General features: G+C 39.9%; 1 non-coding gene across 1 annotated transcript; it reads right to left on the bottom strand.

The window, feature by feature from the left end:
- Window positions 1-5,561: 5,561 nt before the first annotated feature.
- On the bottom strand, window positions 5,562-5,695 carry LOC116272261. The gene has a single exon (XR_004180980.1). It is a non-coding gene; the product is annotated as a small nucleolar RNA SNORA48 (small nucleolar RNA).
- Window positions 5,696-6,542: the final 847 nt, after the last annotated feature.

Raw genomic sequence — 6,542 nt, 5'->3', positions numbered from 1 at the left:
GCACATTAGGAAAGTAGATACACTCACAAAGTAAATTTTTGTTTCCTGGCATAAATGCATTCACCTCAGAAACAGTCTCTATAGGAGCTGCCAACATGTAGTCCCTGTTGTGTTTATCCAGCCCACTTCCTCCTCCTACTCTCCAAATATCTTTTGCATTACTCTCCTCAACCCACTAAGTGATTTCTGATCATCTCTTTCTGCTCAACTTCAAAAAAGAACATTTTGTATTGGATTATGGTGATCAGAGAATCCGGAAAGACCTTATGGTCTTATAGCACATGTTTGGCATGATTACTAGCAGCACGCAGCCATGATGTTTCTGTAGCTGAATATCTATAGCTACAGACAGAGCTACAGATGACCATACAATCAATGAACTTGCTGCTCAATGCACATAGAGACTAATACCATGACACTGGCTTTTGACAAAAGAAAAGCTTTACTGTGAGTCAGCTGGCAAAGAGACAGGAAGTAACGCTCAAATCTATGTCTGTGAGCTGGGCTTCAGGTCAGGCTTTATAAGCACAAGGTAATTAGACAAGATCTAATTGGACTTTGCAATGAAGTGATGCCAAAAGGCATGATCTGATTGGATCCTGCAATGGGATGATGCCAAGAGGCACAATCTGATTGGATCCTGCCATAGGTTGATGGCAGGGTTCAATCTGACTGGATCCTGAATCCTGAAATGTGGTGTCTGCTTCTTAATTCAGTCCCTACTCCTCAGTTAGGTTTCTCTCAAGTTGCATGCTAGGTTCATCTGGGCACATTCAAGTTACGTGATCCTCAATGTAGGGGTTCATGGCAACTGAAGAACAAATAACAATTTTGTTAAATGAAAGTTAAGCCAGATTTGTCTGATGCAGTGTATATATATATACACATATGTATATATACACCCACACACATGTAATATGTACACACACACATATACACACATATGTATATACACATACTATATATACATATAGTTTCAGGTTACTTAATTGATCACCTCTTAGATGTCATTTTTTAAGTTCACAAACCATAAAAAATGATAAACTCTGTAAGGATGTCCACTGAAAGAGACAACACCTTTAGCTCTTAGACATTGGGAATAGCATACATTTTATATAAGTTTAATAAAGAAACAGAATAACACGGACCATACTACCATTACTAGAAAACCAAAGAGATCAAAGAAGTAGAGTGAAAGAATGTTATCTGGACATCCACCGAGGGTGGCCAACATCTAGTTGACTCAGAACTTAGAGGTTCATTGCTGAATACACCCTGTGATGAGGACATTCCGTACTAAAACCAAAAAAGCCACAGGCAAACCATTGTAAGCTGGCCACCATACTTATGCTTCCAGTCAAGATGGAGTAACATAAATAGAGTTTTCCCTCCAGCCTCAAATGACCAAAAAGTAAAGAGTTAACTATTTAAGGGAGCAACATTTTCAGGACTGGATACCAGGTAGTTAAGGAGAGTAATTCTCAAAAGAAGATTAATTTTTAAAATAAAGGGAAAATAAATAAATTTTCGAAAGAGAGAAAATAAAAGGAGAGTGATTCTCTAGAAGCAGATAAGCAAAGTGAGACCTATGGTGGCCCCAGCTCACTGCCTTGAGAGCATTTCCAGGCTATGACTGAAAGGTAGAAACTAAAAGAAGCCTGGAAAACTCCCTGAGTTGAGGAGATGGAGCTGAGGGAACAGCCCAAGCATAAATCAACCTACTAGAAAGCATCTTGCCATCAGAATTGTCAAAACATCAAAGCAGCATACCTTTGAGATAACAGATTCTGGAAATTTTCAAACACAGTTGGGTCAACTCTTGCTTCTATCGCTTGAAACCCCAATGTAAGATGTTTGGAGTGTGCATCGGGTTGTTTTCTATTTAATGCAAACCCTTAAGCCAGTTCAAACACTGTCAGATTTACTCTATTGAGTTTTAAAGGACTTCTTTTAATAAGTTAGATGTATTATGCAATATTCCATCTATTATTTTTAGGGGAACAAAAGATTGCAAACAAAATTTGATAGACTTTAAAAAAAATCATCATAGGCCAGGCATGGTGGCTCACACCAGTAATCCCAGCACTCTGGGATGCCAAGGTGGGAAGATTGCTTGAGCCCAGGAGTTCAAGACCAGCCTAGGCAACATAGTGAGACCTCATCTCAAAAAACTAAATAAATAAAAAATAAAAATTTAACAAAATCTTTATAATTCTATCCTGAAAAGATAAACATCAAACCTGGCATATTATGAGTAAGTCATCTGTTAAACAACTTAGTAGAGTACCAGTTAAATGGAAAACTAGGTTTATACTAAGATAATCCAATTATAGTTCATGTTTGCTTTTTCATGTTGGGTTGTTTCAAAAGAAAGACATTTTTGCATAAAACATCGAGATAATTACAGTTAATGTGAATTTATTATCTTTGATTTTGCTTGTAGATAACAATATTTATTTTTGTTTAATTTCTGTAAGCCTCAATCTATAAACAGAGATGATACCTTCAAGATACCCACCTGTGAATTAAAATTATTTGCTTTAACAAGACTAAGCAGAAGAAGAACTTAGTGTATGCTATAGTGGTATTAACTATCATGTAACAAAATTGTGATTTGTTCTTCAGTTACTGTGAACCCCCACACTGAAGATCATGTAACTGGTATAGCATATGCTATAATGATATCCTTTAGTGTTATTTCTTACTATTGGGGTTTCTTTGCACTCAATTTATTTGGGATTTAGAAAATGTAGCCTTAGCTCTCCATGCTTAGGAAGAAAGAAAGCCTTCACATTCTCTGTATCTATAACAAAGATGTGTATTTCAAGCATCTAGATGCTTTTCTGCAACAACAACAAAAAATAATCTCAATGGGTTATCCAGACTGCCTTTATGTTCACCAAACTGTTAGGCTATCCAAGATTAAAACTCCCCCAGGCCGTTAACCTCACCCATTTTTTTCTAACTACAACACAAGCAAATCTTTCATGACATCACGAAATAGCATACACATGTGGTCACAATTACTGATGTATATTTCCTGGCTGGGTGCAAGATGAGGCACTGTTTGCACGGTATCCCTTAAGCAAAATACCATCTTCCATGTGCAGACATCTGCCTGCCCAAATGTGGGTGTGCAAGCAGTATATACTGAGAAAAAAATCTGTTATAAACTGTCAGAAGAAAACCAGACAAACTGCAGACCTCAACAGCCTGCCGCCCTTACGCAGCCGTTTCTACAAGAAATTATGTGAAGATTTTCCTAAGCCCAAGAGCTGTTGTAGACAGGCACGGTTTTCACACATTGCATCATTGTTCCCCAGTTGGGAATTCACTCTCTCTCAATCCCATTTTAATGTCCCCAGCAGGTATATCAAGGCTATTATTTCTCTCTAATTATCATCAAATCACCAAATTGCAGTAAACAAAAGTCAGATCATACACTGAAGAGACTTTTCCATCCATAGCATGTTATTATTTGAAAGTAGATGGTTTTATTTACAAAATAAGAATGTACAAAATGATGCATGCTAGCTGTTTCAGAGAACTTAAAACACATGGTTGCCCTGGAGGAAATGGTCACATTTTTCATTTCTGTTAGCAACTGTGAAGATTTAACTTCCTGGTTGGAGACTAGAAGATAAAATCAGAGCAGGAATACAAAGAAAGAGAACACAGGCTGCTCAAACATTTCCAGTCACAGTAAGAAATGGCCTCTGGAATGGAACTCAAATTAAAGACTGAATTCCGAGAAAAAACCTCCACCAGTCCTGTCTCTAATTTTTTTTTCATGCCCGAAACCATGGGATTTCTCAGATCTCAGTGTGTAACTGTCTTGGTCAGCTTCGGCCTCCATAACAAAATGCAGTATACTGAGTGGCTTATAAGCAGCAGACATTAATTGCCCACAGTTCTGGACTCTGGAAGTCCAAGATCAAGACAAGGCAGATTTACTGTCTGGTGTGGACTTCCTTTCTGGTTTGTCGACAGTCCTTCTTGCTGTGTTCTTACATAGTGGAAGGGGCGAGGGAGCTCCCTGAGGTCCCTTTTATAAGGGCACTGATTTCACCTATAAGGCTCCATCCCCATGACCTTATCACCTCCCCAAAGTCCCAATTTCTAATACTGTAACCTTGGGGATTAGGATAATGTTGGAGAATACATGAACATTTGGGCTACAGTATTAGTAAAGGCTACAGTCATGTATCAGTTAACAACAGAGATACATTCTGATTACTGTGTCCTTAGGTGATTTCCTCATCGTGTGAACATCATAGAATGCACTTTCACAAGCCTAGATGGTCTAGCCTACTACACACCTAGGCTATATGGTCTAGCCTGTGGCTCCTGGGCCACAAACCTGTATAGCAGGTTACTGTACTGAATACTGCAGGCAATTGTAACACAATGGTAAATATTTCTGTATCTAAATTCATCCAAACATTAAAATGTACAGTAAAAATATAGTATAAAAAATTTAAAAATGGTACATTAGTATAGGGCAGATTCATTATAATTTTAAGGAATGACTGTCGTATATGTAATACATATATCCAGGAGTTGGAGGCTGCAGTGAGCTATGATTGTGCCGCTGCGCTGCAGCCTGGGTGACAGAGGAAAATCCTGTCGAAAGGAAAGGAAAGAAAAGAGGAGAAGAGAGGAAGAGAAGGGAGGGGAAGGGAGGGGACAGGAAGGGAAGACAAGGGAGGGGAAGGGAGGGGAGGAGGGGGAGGCGAAAGGAAGATGGATGGGGATGGGAAGGGTGGGGAAGGGAGGAAAGGGTGTTAGTATTAGATAATTGACAGAGAATGGGAAACCAGGAGAGAATAATTTGGAGTGGGAAAAAAAGGTAGAGAGTAGATACAAATGCTGTTTGAAAACAGCAAATCAGACAGTTTCTCCTCACAGCCAACTTGTAGATAAAATAGCATCCCCTTGCTCTTGTGGATGTACTGAAAATTCCCACTCAGCAGGTATTCCACTATTATGACATTAGATCTGGTAAAATGCCAGGGCTGTTTGCCTGTTGCCATAATTAAGTAGCCATTGACACTTGACTAAGAATTAATAAATTAGTAAACTGTCAGTAAGTGGGTTGTCAGGTTTGAAAACCTGGCTGATTTACTTCCAAGGACAAACCGCCTACGGCAGTAGAGAGCCTAGGATTACCAGATGTTTATCTGCTAAAGGAGAAGGCAGACTCCAAAAAGGGGTTAACAGGAAGCTGAACACAAGTCTCTCTCGCATCAAGATTTTCCAGAGCACAGACTGACCTCTTACAACTCCACAGTAAAAACCGGTGACTTCTGAAGAGGGATTCTGAATCATATTTTTCCCCAAAGATTCGGAAGTCACTTTTTCATGTGTCGTCCTCACTCGTCCTCACTTGTTGGGGACATGTGTGTGTGGCTTCATGATTGATTGCCTTATGCAAACTCTAATTTTGTACACAAGTCTACACTGTTTATTCTACACAGGTGGTCCAATTCCCCATTTATTTGCCCCTTTTTCTGCCATGCTGTTATCCCTTAAAATGAGTTTTCCTTTTTTTTTTTTTTCCTAAATGTGTCTAAGGCATGAACCAGGCATAGGCACAGATGAGAAGCCAAGCTGGGATGAACAAGGGGTTACTTTGTCCCTGGTGATATGAGATGGGCACCACCAACCAGATGCCACTCTACCCAGGTCAGGGACATAAAATGAGCTTCTTAGGGCAAATTAGAAGGGCACTCAAGGAGAGTCAGTGATAGGGTTTAGATCTGTGTTCCCACCAAATTTATGTCAAATTGTATTCCCCAGTTTTGGAGGTGGGGCCTGGAGAGAGGTGATTGGATCGTAGGGGTGGGTCCTTCATGAACGGTTTAACACCCTTTGCTCAGTTCGATTCTCATCATAGTGAGTGACTGAGTGAGTAATCACAAAGTCTTTGGATAGTTCAGAAGTATGTAGCACCTCTCTTCTTCCTGCTCTCTTCTCAGATCTCTCTTCTTCCTGCTCTCTTCTTCCTGCTCTAGTCATATAAGATGCTGTCTCCCACTTCACCTTCCACTATGATTGTCAGCTCCTGAGGTCTCCCCAGAAGCAGAAGCCACCATGCTTCCTGTACAGCCTGCAGAACTGTGAGCCAATTAAACCTCTGTTCTTTATAAAGTACCCAGTCTCTGGTATTTCTTCTTAGCAGTGCTGAGGCAGGATAGGTAATCAAGGAAATGACCATGTTCTCTGTGTGCAGCAAGCACAGTTACAATGACAGTACTAAGCTTCAGCATTTGCATTGTCATTGAGCTCATTTAAGCAAAACAATTCTTCAGTAGGGACTTTCCCTTATACAGAGTATGCGCATTTTGATGTTACCTGTTCTCAAACTGACCCTTGCCTCATTTTAATAGTAAAAAGCACACCTGTGGGTTGAGATGTAAGATACTAATGAGACCTACAATGCATGAACAAGCATATACAGCCAGTGCATGTGTGCTCCCGGAGGACCACTCAGAACATGCTTATTAACAACACCTTTTCCCACCTCCTTATGAATCATCCAG

Source organism: Papio anubis, chromosome X (genome assembly GCF_008728515.1).
Source record: "Papio anubis isolate 15944 chromosome X, Panubis1.0, whole genome shotgun sequence".
NCBI lineage: Eukaryota > Metazoa > Chordata > Mammalia > Primates > Cercopithecidae > Papio > Papio anubis.
Note: the sequence above shows the minus strand (reverse complement) of the source record. Positions and strands in the feature narration are given on the sequence as shown.